The following is a 17,671-nucleotide window of genomic DNA, read 5'->3' as shown; positions in this document are numbered from 1 at the left end:
TATCCCTGCTCATCAGTAAAAGTAACCCTTGTTTATATATCAATTATGATGACGAATGTCTGTTTATTCAGATTTGGCTGCTACTCAGCGGAGGATGGAACAATTCGCTGCGTACCTACAAACTCCAGGTGATACAAATTTAACAGGCAATCAATGTCACCACCCGGATAGTTAATAGCGTGGCAGCTGAGACTGACAATCTACCCAGACAGACACTAAAGATGCCGAGTGACCTACGTTTTAGCCCAACCAGCCAATGAGCAATGACAAGAGAAATGACCAGCCAGCCCTCAAACCAAAGGGCAGGCTTATAGTAAATAAGGACACGCGCGGGCCCCACTAGACACGCATTGTCAAAGTGATCACATGATGTTGTTCTCTGTATTTTAATACATCCTGTTTGTATTTTATTCTTCTTGATTAAATATACTTATTCTTTCAACCTTCTCTCTTCATCCATATGCAATGCACTGTTAGACTTTCTTTAACAACCGCAACATATAACTAAATCTCGTCTTTTAAAATTCATAACTTTGCTATACGAAGCAGCAATGATGTTGAATTGATGAACATGACTAATAGTTCATAAAAGGGTAAAATTAGAGGTATTACAACAGCTTTTAGTTACTCCAGTTATATACATGTAAAGTCTGGCTCCTTATCAAACTAAAGTGAAACTTGAAATAAATAAACAAAAATTCATTAAAAACTTCCAGAATAAAATTGATCGTTTTTCGTAAATTACTTAGTCCTGACTGCTGTCACGCTTTTTTTAGATGGGTCAAAGCTGCTCCTTCCTGCTGCAATGATAAGGTGGAATTATTGACACAAATGGCTCACATTAAATGTATTATTCTCATGATCTCTTGGTAATACACAGCATTCTGGTTGTTGCAATGCTACGATGAGACAATTATTGTTGTGGATTGTATAGGGGTAACCCGGGCACCTTTGGCCAAAATTCACTTATTCCACCATAGCTGGTGCGATTAGTGATTACATCTTTCTAAAATTTGGACATGCAACTCAGATATATTTTATGTACTAAAACATATAATTATTTTGAAAAACCTAATGCTGATTTTGTCCCTGTAGAAAAACGGATTACAATAGTACCTGGCAAATGGCCAAAGCAGCCCCCCCTTTTAATTTAGACTGGGTGGTACAGAAAGATATTAATTGCATAAACTATGTACATATGCTCTGTTTACCACTCCTGACAGCTGTACTCTCTGCATATACCCAGATGGTAATTGTATAACCAAAGACAATTATCAGCAAATGATACTAGATAATAAAAATCTCTATCGCCTTGGCTGATGGTTGATTTGCCAGCTAAGAGAAATTAATTGCCTAAATAATAATTTTCCTCTGTTCATCAATATAAGTGTACAATATTATTGACACTTATAGTGTTTTCATTTACTAGATTTCTATTGATCTAATCTACAAGTATACATTAACACTGCAGCTGTTATAGCTGAATAAGCTGGCTAGGATAAGAGAAATCAAAATAAGACTGACAACAAGTGGTGGCTGGGTGGAGGGGCTATTTATAGTCAAGGGAGCCGGAGGCATAGTCTCTGACGTACTGATTGATGACAAACGCAATCCTCAACTTCCTTGTATAAATAAATCAGTTGCTCAGGTCAACACTTAACTAACACTGTTGCTCCATGGGCAGAAGAGGATGGTAGCACTGGATGAAGGGGCTTACAAGGCTAATTATGAACCTATATCATCAGCAGTCTTATAAATAATATTAATTTAACACAATAGATCAATTATATTACTGTGTTACTGGGCATGTGAGTATGAAATATTCATTACGCCTCAAGTGCATAAAACTTGATAAAACCTGACATAAAACAAACTGCATAGAGCGATAACTGCTTGCGAAATGCCTAAATAGCAGATTCTAATGGCCAGGAAACAAATCTGTACTATTTTCCTGATGTTTGTTTACAGAGCAGAAACACTTGATTATGAATGACATGATTGCTATTTAGGTATTTACAGCACTGTTGTGGTCCAATGAAGAACTTGAAGACGCTTGTGGGTGTTTTATTCTCAATGACTGTTAATTTTGCTAATTTACAAATAAAACATCTCAGTCTTTTGTGTATCACTTATGGAGAACTCCAACAATCTTCACACATCACTGAGGCAGTACTTTGATCAATAGATAAACAAGGGTTTTTATTGTAACTCTGTTAATCCTCCGAGAAGTGTTTTGGTTGTATTTCTATCTGACTTGTAATTATGGTCTAGCGAATTGTGTAACCTATAATGTCAATATATGTTTATCATAAAAGCCCACGGCCACCATTCTACATGTACTTATTACGGATTACATTCAAACACAGCAATACACATACCCTATCACGCAGCCACATAGGGTCAACAAGTACCCATAAAATTACCCACAATTATCTTTCATTTGTTAAATAATGACTACCATTAATCTTGCTTGGCCTTTTAAAAAGTCAATTACTATTATTGTATTTGCTGTTTTAACCCTTTAGCGACGGTCGGCTTACGGCTTGGAAAGTACCAGCGGACGGGGGGCAATTACTAGGGCGATTTGACCCTTCGACATGACTGCATAAAAACTGCAGTAACTTACATCACAACTGCTGTAGTGGCATAAATCAACATGCATGAGAAAGCTGAGAAATTATTCTACAAGCTCATTGTTTTTGCATGCAATTAGCTTGCAAACGCTTTCCAGCAAACGTGTCAATTTGTTGAAGAGATGATTTTTTTATTTTCATGTGCCAACTTCCATTGCATTTTCCAAATTGATACGAATAATCGAGAATGTTGTACAAATACTACTTGCAAGGATTCATAGGTTCACAACAGTTTGCAAAAAAAATTGGTCGTCTAAGGGCTTTGAAAGTAAAGTTATGAGCTCCGATACATTACGGGAGCACCCCTCGAAATTCTCAGTGCGCGACCTATAAGACAAGCAAAAATTGAAGGCCTGACATGGCCGCCTAAAAATCGCAATAACTTGCATGCAAATTGACATGGAGCTATAAATTAATATGCATTGGACAGCTTAGAAATTTCTCAACAGGCAGCCAATAATTTCCTGGAAATAGTCTGTGATTATTTTTGACAAATTATTCATTTGTCCAAGTTTTCACTTCTTTTTCCATAAAATATCGATAACAAATACATTTTTAAAAGCAATAACTCTGTGAAAATTATTTATAATAAGCATCTGCACAGTGTCATATGTTTGCAAGAGTTTGCAAAAAAAAAATTGTTCAAGTGCATTAAAAGTAGAATTAGGAGCTTCGGTGCATTGCAGGTGAAGACCTTCAAAATGCTCATGACGCCATGTCGATAACCCTGCAACAGTCGCCCGACAAGGCAGCTCAAACCTTGCTATAACTCTTGTGCAATTTGGCATAAAGCTGCAAATGAATATGCATCTGAAAGCTGAGATATTTTTCTACAGACTGAGATTGTTTCCTCCAGACAGCTTGTGAAAACTTAGCATCTTGAGATCTATATGTTTGCAGTTATGATTTTTTGCATTCAAATTAAATTATGTATTTCTTGAAGCTGTATATGTATCAATGTTGCATATCAACTCATTGCACAAACTCATATGCGCTGCAGCAAAGATTAACTGTTTGTGTACAAGAAGAATGGAGTGGTGGGCATGTATTCACACATTTGGTGAAGCAGCAACAGACAAGAAGCAACATTTATTATGAACAGACACAGCAAATCATGGAGAAATCAATCTGCTACATTGCAGAATATGTGAACTGAACTCTTTTGATTAGTTGGCTGCCCTGAAAAGGGCAATGGACAACAAATACAACATATCAATGCAATGCAGAACAAATACAACATATCAATGCAATGCAGAACAAATACAATAGACTAGATGACATTTCAGCAAATGTATGTACAAAAGCTAAAAATACAAAGCAATGAAACAGTTGCCAAAACTAAATAAATTACAATTTGTAAAGAAATTTATCTAGCATGGTAAGGAATAAAACATGACTCGCACAAAGATACTCCACATGCTAGGCATCTAAATTTAGTTTCGCTTCGTTTACGGGTGCCGTCATCATTTCGCCTTGAGCAGCACTTACAAACTCTATATTTTGGTTTTCTATTTTTTCCTGGACTATTTAGCACTAGTCGATGAGGGGAAGAAGTTGAAGCGCAGGAACTAGTGTATTTGCGGCAAGATCCAGTGTATTCAAATATCTGTTCAATTAATTTATTTCGAAACTCTAGGTCAGTTATTTTACAGCCGCTATGTACTCTATAAACTATGACTGCATTATACACACAAATATCTAATAAGTGAAAAAATAATTTTTTGTACCATTTCATGGTTTTACGCGCAGCGTTATAATAATGCAAGTTTTGATCTGATTTGTCAACTCCCCCATGTATTTGTTGTAATCCAAAATAGCAGCTGGTTTGCAAATTTTACCCCCTTTATAATTTACTTTGCCTGTATCTACGACTTCCATGTTTTTATGCATAGTTGAAATTAGACAAATACATTTTTTATCTCTCCAACAGCCAACCATACAATCACCATTAGAAAAACTCGTTGTTTCACCTTTTTTAATAGTTTTTCCATTACATAATTTTAAATCTTTAGGAACACCTTTTCTGTTTGGACGCAAAGTTCCACAAACATGAGTGTTATTTTTTATAAGTTCAGCAGCTAACTCTGGCGAATTATAATAATTGTCCATATATAAGCAACGACCTGTATTCAGCAAACCATTCATTAATTTCATTACTATATTGTGGGTGACTCCTCTGCCGGTACCTTCAGCTTGCTCTCGCTCATTACCTATGTACACAGACAGCTTGTGCACGTAGCCAGAGACAGCATCGCAGAGAGCAAATATCTTAATTCCAAATCTGGATCTTTTAGATGGAATATACTGTTTGAAGCTAAGCCGTCCTTTCCAAGCCAGCAAGCTTTCATCTAAAGATATAAATTTACCTGGCAGTAAAACAGAAGATAACCGCTCACATATCATGGATAACACATTGCCTAGCTTGAACAATTTATTGCCAGCAGGGTTTTCCGAGTTGTCAGTGAAATGTAAACAGTTTAAAATCGTTAAAAACCTGTCTCTTGAAATTATTTTCCCAAATATTGACGTAGATAAATGGGGACGGGTAGACCAGTAAGATTTTAGAGTAGGCTTTTTGACAATACCCATGAGCACAACTAAACCAAAAACTCGCCAAATATCTTTGTCATCGACAGGCTCCCAGGCATCGCGATGTTTTTGAAGGCCATATCTATTTGTTTCGTTAACTAATACATTCATGATGGCCGATGTGATAAAAAGTTTTAAATAATCAAGAATACTTATCTGTCCAGGAATTCGACTTTTTACTCCTGCCAAGCTTTCATCAAAATGCAAATCTTTGGGTTTTAAGTCGGCTCCTCTTTGAAAGCCGTAAATACTCCCTGTTTCATCGCCGTCCGTTTCACTCTCATTTTCGCTATCAGATTCACTCTGTTGATCTTCTATTTCACATGCATCGTCTTCCCCACTTTCTTCTGACCTGATATCCTCTTCCTCACTGTCGAACCAGTTGATGTCTTCATCTAAACGTACTTTTTTGGCTGAGCTGGAGCAATCACGTCCGTCCATTTTGACTAGCTTTCCAAAAAGGAAGAGCAATTTTTTGCAACGTGTTCTTCTTGCACATGCGTATTAGGGATTACTTTTCAGTCTCAAAACATTACTACAAAACCTACTAAAATTGATGAAATAATTAATTTTATTTTTAAACGCTATTTTCTTAAAAAATAAAATATTTTAAAAAAGGTCTATCGTAGACTGATTTCTAACGGGCTTTCACGTGATTCGGCCTCTGAGACATTGCCCGTTTGACGGGCTTTCACGTGATTCGTCCCCAAAGAGTTAAACCAGAACTTTACCACCAGTATTTTATTCTATGAAATATTTTTAATCCCATTAGCTTATGGCTGATTGGTCAACTAGGAAAAAGTAGCTGTCCAATTAATCATTTTTCTATGTTCGATAATTTAAGCGTATGTCACTATGATTTATCTTGATCTAGTTTACGAGTACAGTGCACCCTCGAGATACGATGTTAGTTCGTTCCAGGGTTGGCATCGTATGGTGAAAAAAGCGTATATTGTGGTATAGAGACCATTGTAATTATACAACGCAAACACCCCCTGGTAAAAATTGTCATTTTTTTTATAAAAATGTGTACATATTGACAATTAGCAACATTATGGTATGTTAACTTTAGTAATTATAGTTACCTACAGTAACTGTATTGTATTTAGTGTATTTTAAATATGTAGTTGCGTCAAATTTAAGTTGATCTTAAAAGAAAGCATTTCTTTTTTCTCTATCAGTTGATATGTTGTTTGTTGTGTTACGCGATCGCATTGCCAAGATATTTGAAGATTAAAACCGAAAAAATCTGATCGCCGTAAAAACGCTCAGGCCACCAAAACGTGCCCAGACTTGCCCAAAATGATGTCACGCGTTTGGCAACCTGTCTCTATCTCTCGTATTAACATCGGGTATTTGCGATAAAAGTCTAGTCTTACGCGGCTCTATTGGCATATATCTTATTTTGTATTTGCTCATGTTGGCTAGAATAAAATTTTAAATCCTGCTACCGATGCATTATTATGAATGTTTCAAAGGCCTCAAATAACGAAAATTGAAAATTTGTTCTTCTCACTTTCTCCAAATATTGTGTAAACATTTGGGTACCGACTACCAATTCTACCGGTCTACGGTAATTCTGTCAAGTCACTTATTTAGAACGCGGTCTTTGTATCAGCAGTTCTGCAGCTACCCATACAAACGATATACAGCCTCCCATAAGCCCCGCCCACATTATGTCGCCTATTACCTATTGCCTACGTACTAGTTTCTTACTAGTAGCAGTGATATACAGCTGTATACATTGCTGTATATCATTGCTAGTAGTATTCTTACCGAATACTTAATAAGTGAAATAAGCAAGCCCCTCTTTAAAAATAATATAGACAGGGATAGAGTTTTAAGGATGAGAAGTCTGCTGCAAACTGGATTTAAACTCACATTCTCCAGTTCTGCGGACACCCATATACCATATCCGATTCACTACAATATTCTGCAAATCATATTTTGCATTATCTTCAACAATATTATTTTATTATATAATTTTTACAAGCAAAAATATTTTCATCTCGGCATAAAGCTTTTATTAAAAATATTCATCAAGTCGTGGCCACTCACATAGTATTAGCTGATACAATAAGACAAATTCATCTACTGCAACAAACTCAAACAAAACATCATCCAGCACGCATTCAAGTCTCGCTTTCTCTTTTATGGCAGTTTCCACACTGACAAAGCTTCTTCGGCTGGTTGGACGACATAAACATTCTGTAATCAGTAAAACAAGTAAATGTAAACAAAGTAGATGCAATAAATATATAATAAATCATAGATATGTCATTCCAAAGCGTATCTATTGACAGCTTCCAAATTGGGAGTTAAATAGATTGCGAGTGTAATTTTAAAAACGAATAAACATTAAATAAAGGCACAAGTACGCCAAGCCAACGATTCGAAGCTTTGGTTCTGGAAATTAAAGATTTGCAATCATCAATCGATTTTACCCACTTTCTACGAGAGAAAATAATTTGTAATCATGACTCTAATTTACCAAAGAAAATTCGAAAAAAATATTATAGCTAGGTAAAACGGCAGATAAGCTATGAAACGATGATTGGAGATAGCAAAGAATTATCATTTTATTAATTAGTATATGTATTTATGACTATAAAAAATATTACATTTACTCAAGTATAGAAGACTTTAAGGTAATTTACCTCCATTCTGTCTTCTTCTGCAACAAAACGCTGCTGACGCCTGTCAGCTTTGGCCATAGGCTGTCTGCTCTAATCTTTTACTAAAAGTTGCTCAGATAACTCTGAGTAGCGGTCGCTCGAACTTGAAGCCATTTTAAAACTATGTATAACTTAGTAATTGTTGAAACGCGTTGAATCAGTAATGATGAGAATGAATTCTCTAACGATGAGAATCTTCGAGATCACAGACAACGCGTTTTACGAGTGATAACATTTATTACGGCCTATATAAAAATTTCGCACGCATGATTGGCTAACGAATCGACCTCATATTTATTGCTCGTGGTTTCGTTTCAGATACCTAGCTTGTGACGTCACGAAATAGGCACCCGCTGGAACGTGAGCTTTTTAACAGAGGGCTTCATTCAAGCGCATATATCTCTGGACAGGGTTGGTCTACAAAGACAAAAATGGCATCAAATTGTAGCTGATGTTTTAGCCTTTTATGGGTCCTAATTGACTTTTTTGACGCAACTACATCTTTAATGGTTATCATCTGCAATAAAACGCAAAATTATAATGTGTCTACCAAATGTAGTTCGTACGGTAAGGAGTTCTTGCCTTCTTGAAAACTTCTTGAGAACTTTACCAGTAGTATCTATTCTATGAAATATTATAATCACGTTAGCTTATGACTGATTGGTCAACTAAGAGAAAGTAGCGGTCCAATTAATCAATTTTCTATGTTTTAATTAAGCTAATTGTAGGCATATAATAAAAGACAATTACCAACAAAGAACATTAAATAATAAAAAATATTGATTGCTTTAGCTTATGGGCGATCGGCCCGCTAGAAGAAATTAGCTGCCTAAACAATTACTTTTCTCTTTTCATCACTTTAAGCAAACAATATTATAAATTTTGTGATTTGGACCTTTGTGATTAGGATCCTTTGTGATGAGAACACTTACCAATGAAAGCCCTTTGTGATTAAAAAAATTTGTAAGTAGAACCCCTTGTGATGAGCGACCTTTGTGATGGGGATCCTTAGCAATGAATACCCTTTTGTAATTAGGACACTTTTGTGATTAAAACCCTTTGCAAGTACATATAGAACCCCTTGTGAAGAGGACCCTTTGTGATGAAGACCCTTTTGTGATGAGGACATTTTGTGATGAGGACCTTATGTGATGAGGCCCCTGTGTGAAGAGTATCATTTGTAGTGGAGACCCTTTGTGATAAGGACTGTTTAAAATGAGAACTCTTTGTGATGAGGAAAAGGTGGGAGAGTGCAAAGATAAAATTTTGAGCGTTTCATGACAAATCAATTCTCAAGAAAGATTACATTTTCTCGGATGAATAATTTACTAACGTTGGGACAAGCATTTCATTATAAGACTTAGCAAAAATGTTCATGCTCAAAACACTGGGTAGATATCCTATTTATAAACTAGTAAGATAAACAGCTCTGATGGTTGGCATACAAACATGCCCTAAAGTTCCTCGTTAGACCACAACAGTGATGTATGGTGATAAAACTCATTCCACTCGGAATCAACTGTTCCAGCTATGTAAAACAGCCTTAGCAAAATTAGTACACATTTTTTTCTTAGTCACTAGCATCGGTTATTCAGTGTAAGACCCGGAGCTTTCAGACTGACTTGCTAACCACTATTGTGTCGAGAGAAAATTGCACTGATCACTGTAGATTACTGCTAAATTTATTTCTTTATCATATGCTGACAATACAACTGGTAGTAATATAGCTTGACCGTGAAACCTGTCAAAAGGTTACGCAATCGTACTGATATGTGAACAGATAATACTCACTAATAAAGCGTGACAAACAAACATAACATAGGATGGCAATACATGTAGGAAATATTAATTGAGAGTGAATGCATTGACACATTGCATAGCATGACTGAACACATGATAATAAAATTACAAAAACTGGAAATGATATAAAACCACAATACAGTAGCATATTACATACAGCAGAATTAACAACAAGAAAACATTACAATTACATTGAAATTTACCTTGTGACTCCAGAAACAACAGTCATTAGGTTTTGGAGTTGACACTCCCTGAATGATGACAAATACTGTGCTGACTGATAGCTTGACTATATGATGGATAGCACAAGCTATTTAAAATTCTGCTAAGAAAAGCTTTGATATGTAGTGAGATGCCTGACTGCAAAAACACATTCTGGTGCTGCTGTATTGGCATCCAAAGGCAAACTGAGTCATTTTAAAGTGATAGTTGGATACAAGATTGAATACAACTGTTATTTTCATATTTTAATGACAAAAACTGACAAGAAAAAAGGTGTTGCTAACCGGATCCTCAATCACAAAGGTAGGCAGACTGCCTCCACTGGTGCAGCCAGCCACAGCCCGACCACAACACATAGCCGAGCTGACACTGGGTCGCATAGCAAATAAAAACTCAACATTCAGGATTTTAACACGGAGTTAGCACTGTATACAAACTCATGGCAAAGTAATAGGTTGGCTAAAATAACATAAATCATAGACGACTGACAGAAAGTGGTTGCTTGACTGAAGGTCTATTTATAATCAAGGGAGACAGAAGCGTAGTCACTGACATACTGATTGATGACAGATGCAGCCACTAAAATATCTGTATGAATAGAGAAATCACTCTGGTCGACACTAGAATAACACTGTTGCTACATGGGAAAAAGAGAATGTTAGCACCAGAAGGAAGGGCTAGCGAAACCAAATTGAACCACTCCTAGGAAATTTGTGAAGGTTTATTAATAGACCTCTCTATAAGTATTACTTAAAACACTAGTTAGATGTTCTATTTATAAACTGGATAAAGAGCTGCGATAAACGAATGACACAAATATGTTTTCTTAATCCCATCATTAGAACACAACAGTGATCATATAACATGTCTTATAACGACTTGTGTCTTATCATTGCTCTCACATTTTTTGAAAAACTCTCTTTTGAAAGCAGAATACATTTATAATGGCTCTTATTATAGCATAAATGTTTAAAGTTCCACTTTACTCCCATCCTAAGCCAAGCTAAACACAAACGGTTTGTGTTTTTAGCTATTTAGAACAACTGCAATGTGTATGTTCATCTTTGATTGCACACAGAGCCCTCATGTTTAAGCAATCATTTTCTTTAGAAGCACAAATACAGGACAGTCACATGCAGTGGGCAAACTGAGTGTTTGAGTATTTCTACTATAACTATATTTATACTAGCTGGTAAGCAGGCAGAACATGCAGTATAACCTCATCAGAATATTGGGTTTTCAGATTATTTATGTACAAATAAGAGATGAATTTGTGTGATGTAAGTATGAGATGTAGATGAGGTATGTAAGTCAGAAATATATATATATATATATATATATATATATATATATATATATATATATATATATATATATATATATATATATATATATATATATATATATATATATATATATATATATATATATATATGATATGTCATTCAAATGTACATAATACTTGTAAGTCAGAGATGTACATATGATATGTAAGTCAGAGACGAATGTATTAGATAAAAGTCAGCGATGTACGTATGAGATGAAGTCTGAGATCTACATGTGGAATGCTTGTCAATTATGTATGTATGATATGTATGTATGATATTTAAGTCAGAGGTGCATGTATGGAAAGTAAGTCAGATATGAACAAGTGTGATACAAATTAATAAGGTACTAAACTAAAACTCTAAACAATTCAAAGAACCATGAACTTTTAAAATTGAAACTAACCAAATACATATTAACTAAAAGAGAGTACAGCATCTAATCTATACATTCACGAACAGGCTAATTACAATGCCTTCCAACCTGTGCATAGACAAACAGACCGAATGCAATGAGACAGCTACGCATGTTAGTTACTTGCATTTACCCATAATATAATTGCATTCTAATGCCATAGTGCATTCACCTATCTACCATAGCTATGGAAAAAGGGGCTCTTACACACGCCCGTGTTAAACTAAAAGGCATTCATATGAAATTAGACTATAAAGATGTATGTGTCTGAAGACGAACCTAGCTTACAAAATTAACTTTCTTCAACAATAATGCCTTTGAACGAAAGTACCAGATGATCCAGTTGTATTTTAAGCAGTTAGGTGCATAAACAAACCAAGATGCTTCAAGACTGGATACTGGGGACACTTGTGAGTTGGTTACTCACAGCAACACATGTCATTGGACTTGGTGACTTGGGACTCTTTGATTACCTAAATGAACAGAAAATGTAGCCAATTTAAATGTTGACTTGCAACAAAATTTACATTACAGTTATTTGGTATCAAAAGATTCACTATGTCTCACTCTGTTGTGTTGTAGGTGTCAAATACAAGGAATTGTGATTACCAGTTCTTAAAAGCTCAAAAACGAAAAGCCGCCGGAGAATGGAATATGTTTATTTGTCTGATGTATTCATTACAGTTTGGTTATCTTCTTGTCACATGATGTTCTCACGTGAATTGAAATGCCAATAAAAAGCTCAAAGTAAACTTATCGTAGCACTAGTTGATGACAAACACTTCGCGTTTTACCAAAGACCCCATATCAAATATAGATGCTCGCTACTTTACAGTTTTGTTTCGGCATTATTCAATCGTCAAGTCGTAATCTGATCATGTGACCCAACACTTTTCAAATAATTTTTGCAGTACTTACTTTCCGATTATCACAGGTAACCGACAGGCTCGTCATGATTATCAGACAAGGATATGTACTCCTTCGAGATAAGGTTAAAAAAATTTAACGTTTCTTTTGTTGTAAGTTATAAGATACCAGTGCTAAAAGTGACAGCATTGCAATGATGATAAAACATACTCGTAAGAACAATAAACATGGTTTTATTGAATGCATGAACTATATTTGTGAAAATATTTTGACATATGAGGTTGCATGAAAGTGTAAACAGAAACCATCTTGCAACAACTACGTCCCGATTGAGCGGTTTTGGAAAGCCAATCCAAACTACTGCGGTCCCTTGTGACTGCGATTAACTGTTCGTTTTTGAGCTTTGAAAAGCTTGTAATCACATTTCCACATATTTTGCACTTACAACACAACAGAGTAAGACATGATGATTCTCATTATACCAAATAACTGTAACGTGGATTTTGTTGCATGTCAACCTTTATAGTTTATAGCTAATGTAAGCCAGTTTATATTTGGTGTTTTTTTAATAGTTTACTGCATGTATAAACAGACAGTTATAATTATGGTACTGCTTACTATATTAACCTTTAGAGAGTGAGCATCCTGACAAGTACAAAAAGGTCACTTAATTAAATGGAGGTAATATCTAAGCCAACTCGAAGCTATGTCCATGTAATGAAAACCTTCCTGACATAGTGTGAGTCATATAACGTAATCATGTGATGGGGCAAAATTGACCAACCATAACAACTAGTCAAGTGACAGGACATAATTGGCGAACCATAACAACTAGTCTAATGACAGGACATTATTGATGAACCATAATAACCAGTCAAATGTCAGAATAACAAGTTTGCTTGCAAAAAATATATCAAGAAGTTTCTTCGTATCAACTTGTTTATTTTACAATATAAAAACAAAGTGTAAACAATAAAAGCTGTCCTGAACTTGGCTAAATTTTTCATCAGATATATTAAACATCTTTAAACAGCAAAATAATAAATTTTTTTGTTTTATATATATGTGTGACTAGGAATAGAATATAAATCTATCAGCTAGGCCATGTTATGATGTTACCTATAACAAGAGTCTCAGACAATAACTATGACGATTAGAGCCTAATTTAATCTATATACCACTCAAAGAAATCTTCTCATAAGAATCTTTGTATTACGCACCAGTGATAAACATGAACAAGACATTGTTAAAATGATTTAACTTCAGCAACAGAGCAGCTGCCGATGTTTTGTGACAACGGGTTATATTTCGGATGACAAACTGACCAATTAGACAGCAACATTTTCTTTGCAAATAGTCAGCGACCTTGACCTGAACAAATAACTTGGTGTGTTCATAAGGCTAATCTATAAAATAGTTAATATTATGCATGGTAGAATATGTATAATATATATATTCTTTCATATACAGTTTTCCCAGATCCGACTATCATGTGATTGCTTGGTATCAACTTATCTAGTGTATATAATAAAGGAAGAAGTGCACTGAAGACAAAGTGGAAGGCATCACTAAGCATGAGAACTACTGTCAGAGACAGTGAAGATCTATCAAGTGTTCTCACAGTGAAACACACCTACTTGTTGTTAGTATTCTCTTTATTCATTTACAACTTTGATACTTTCAATAAAACTGAATATCATAATATTGTAATGACATGAATTAGATTTAATACAAGATTAACAGTCAATAATCCAATTATTAAAGACAGCAACTTGAGCCTTCATTACACTTGATTACTTTGAACTCGCTGTCATTTACTGCTCTATTATACTGGTGAGTCAGAGCTTTTTGAATTGGCATGCAACTGCAAGTCATAAATCTAAATACTGTATGTTAGCTCCATGGTGTACTGGATCATTTCTATACAACTCCACAAGCTCTTTTTAAGTAGATTGATAAATGTTTGTTATTGATATTTTCCAGCTCATCAGTAAAACAAGTTCTTTTTTGTATATAATCTTATCATCTGGCAACAAACTAATAAACCAGCACAAGCATTCCAAGCTCGTATCTAATTGCATTAGCTCTCAACGCTCGTCAAAAGTCTCCAGCTCTCTGTAGTATATCAGTCATTCACACCCTTTAACTATTTTAAAATACTTCGATAAATTTACTTATGAGAGAAAGGGCCTGAGGCTACAAAAATCATTAAGATTAAAAGGGATGCAAAACGTTATTCAGTTTTAAACAACTATGTTCACAATTGCTCAAGGAGTTACCTACTCTTGTCATGTATCACCATAAAGATAGCTGGATCAAAATATCTTCAGTGATGGACTTTTTTATATGGTTGGTTAATACTATGCAGATTACAATGTGCTTCTTAGTCTAGACCAGTGATTCTTAATTATTTCTTGTCATGTTTCCCCATGACTATAAGTAGTACTACTTGTCTATAAGATTGTTATAAGTACACCTCTGCATGAAACTGTATCCTTATTAATCTTTATGGAAAGATACGAATATGCACCAGGTTACAACGAGAATAACTTTATTAACTGCCACAGAAATGATTAAGCACATCATACCACTGCTCTGTGCACAGTGTGCATGCTCAGTGCAGGCAAAACCTTCATACTGCAGGGCAAGTGTTCCCTGCACAAAAACAGAGAGTCATTGTTCCTTACTGTTAGTGCAATAACGCTTTATCCATGTACAATAAGAAAACAAAAATGACAAAAATGCGAGTCCTTGCTAGCTACTTATACAGTAATAAAATATTAAAACACAAATAAAATATATATAATATAAGATAGAGAGGAGAAGGTGAGAGTGTTAACTGTTTGTATTGTGATAATGATTACCAGTGGAATTCATATCACCAGGAGTCTGTAGGTATATGATAATTGATTTAGCTTTATTCGCATGGCTGCCACATCTAAATGTATAAATGTTAGATATGAAAAAAAGAATGCTTCCCATGGGATTCGAACTCACTACTTTTATTTCAGCCGCACAACACACCAATACCAACACTAATTAATCACCTTTTCACATTTAGTAATAATCATGCAGCTAGTTATTCCCCCTTACAATTTCTCACAACACACCAGACTACCAGGGTGTTAGTTATTAATATAATTAGTTGTGATGAGTCCATATGACAGCCTTTAGTCACATTGGTATGACATTAAGTACTAACTGGCCTGATGGTGAAAGTTGGCTTGTCAAAGAAGTTGCCTTCTGCTGCAGTTTTATAGTTTATATGCATAAATGTGCGTAATGGCAGAAGTCATGATAGACAGTCAACCCTTGGGCATTTGTTAATGTGGCAATTTCGTTTTTATTGCCTTGAAACATTCAATAAAGGCAAGAAAAGTTTGCATATAATAACAATGCCAATAAATATTGTATTTTTTTAAAGTTTTAAATAACAGCTAATAGCAGATTGCGAAAAAAACACTGTGAAAATATATTGCTCATAGTTCAGAATAAAAAAAATGTCCTTTGAAGATGATTTGCAATAACAAAATGAAAGAAAGCCTCAACTTAAACCACCAAACAAATATAAATATCTGCTAGTACCCTGACAATCTAGAGTGTAGTGAGAGATCATCAAGTGGTATGATAAATCACAGACTGGGCAAGTTGATTGGTGCAGGTATTACAGTGTCTATCTATTAAGCTAAACATAATGAGTTCAAGTCCTGTGAAAGGCAATTTTTTTATCCTAATCTCAGATCCTGGCTTCAGACATATACTGAGCTTTTTATAGTAAAGATTTCTTGCTTAACTCTTTTGTCAACAAATTAATTTTTTCAACAAGACATAATTGAATAGGTAAAGCCTAATGTCTGACAAGGGTACATATAAGCTGTCATAACCTTTGAACCACTCCTTCTATAAAAAGGATTTTGATACAACATTTAAATTTTGAATTTATGCAGTATGAGTACTCTGAGAGGGTGACAGGCTAGTGTGCTGTTAGAGATCAGTCACTTGATGAAGTTTAATCGACAGATTTATGTACAATTATTCTGTAAAGTTCATGAATGATCGATTAGTGCAGTTGTTAAGGTGTTGTCAATCAGGTAGCATGTTGTGAGTTCAAATCCTCGACAGGGCAATATTTTACTCCGACTTCCAAACTGTGATTATAAATACATCACTATGTAGCCTATCCTTGTTCAACATTGCATAAACTAGTCTAACCAATTTACAGTAATTAACAAGACATTTAATGTAAGCAAGTTATACTATAAGGCAGAATTGAGAAAAGGCTTCTAAATCATAAACATATATGAAGCAATGATCACAGACTAGTAACTGTCAGTCTCACCTATGAGAGACCGTCATGTGTAATAAGTATGTGTACATTTATTCTAAAAAGCAACAAGGTGGTCAAGAGGCACAGGTGGTATACTGCTTAGTTAGGAAGTCGAGTACCCAGGTTCGATTCCCGTGTCGGGAATATTCATGCATAATGCTCTCAGCATGATTTCAAAATAATGGACAGACATGGCTCTGGTTATATAACAAATTGATTTGTTGATAAAAGATTTGTTGATAACTTACTTTACTCACTGAAGTCTAGTCTCCTCTACCATGATCCCAAGTTGGCCCTAAACGGTCCTGTCGCCATTGGCAACTGACCAGTATTAACAGGTACTTATGCTGCAATAATCACTGCAGGTGGGCAAGCTTCTTCACATTGAGCTTAAGTTCTACAATACAACGGAACAATTGAAAGTTCCTGGTTTTTATTCAATAGAAGTTGTATGCCCATGACTTAGTTGAAACCAAATGGATGACAACTCCAACAGTGCTCAGAGTTGTGCAAAATCACCAACATCACTCTAATGAACAAATTAAATCTCACTTTTCATTGGTGCAAACCACTATTGGAGTTTTACGAGGACTACAAACAATTCTAGATAACAATTATATACAAAAACTAAAACACAGAGTATATTATTAAATATTCAGAGATGTCTGAAGGCAGATGCTTGGTGCAGGTGTTAGTGTTTTGATCTACAAAGTTGAATGTTCAGGGTTCCAGTCATATCCATAGCAATCTTTTATCCTCACCTTCAACTCTGGATTTAGACAGACATGACTTTCATTACAGTAAATATTGTATTTGTA

The 17,671-nt window shown here is 35.1% G+C and overlaps 1 long non-coding RNA gene across 1 annotated transcript; it reads left to right on the top strand.

Annotated features, from left to right (window-relative positions):
* The first annotated feature begins 1,683 nt into the window (after nucleotides 1-1,683).
* On the top strand, nucleotides 1,684-12,528 carry LOC137405508 (uncharacterized). Its single transcript, XR_010979770.1, has 3 exons — nucleotides 1,684-1,808; nucleotides 1,969-2,009; nucleotides 12,242-12,528. It is a non-coding gene; the product is annotated as an uncharacterized lncRNA (long non-coding RNA).
* Nucleotides 12,529-17,671: the final 5,143 nt, after the last annotated feature.

The sequence above is a fragment of the Watersipora subatra genome, chromosome 9 (assembly GCF_963576615.1).
Source record: "Watersipora subatra chromosome 9, tzWatSuba1.1, whole genome shotgun sequence".
In the NCBI taxonomy this organism is placed as follows: domain Eukaryota; kingdom Metazoa; phylum Bryozoa; class Gymnolaemata; order Cheilostomatida; family Watersiporidae; genus Watersipora; species Watersipora subatra.
Note: the sequence above shows the minus strand (reverse complement) of the source record. Positions and strands in the feature narration are given on the sequence as shown.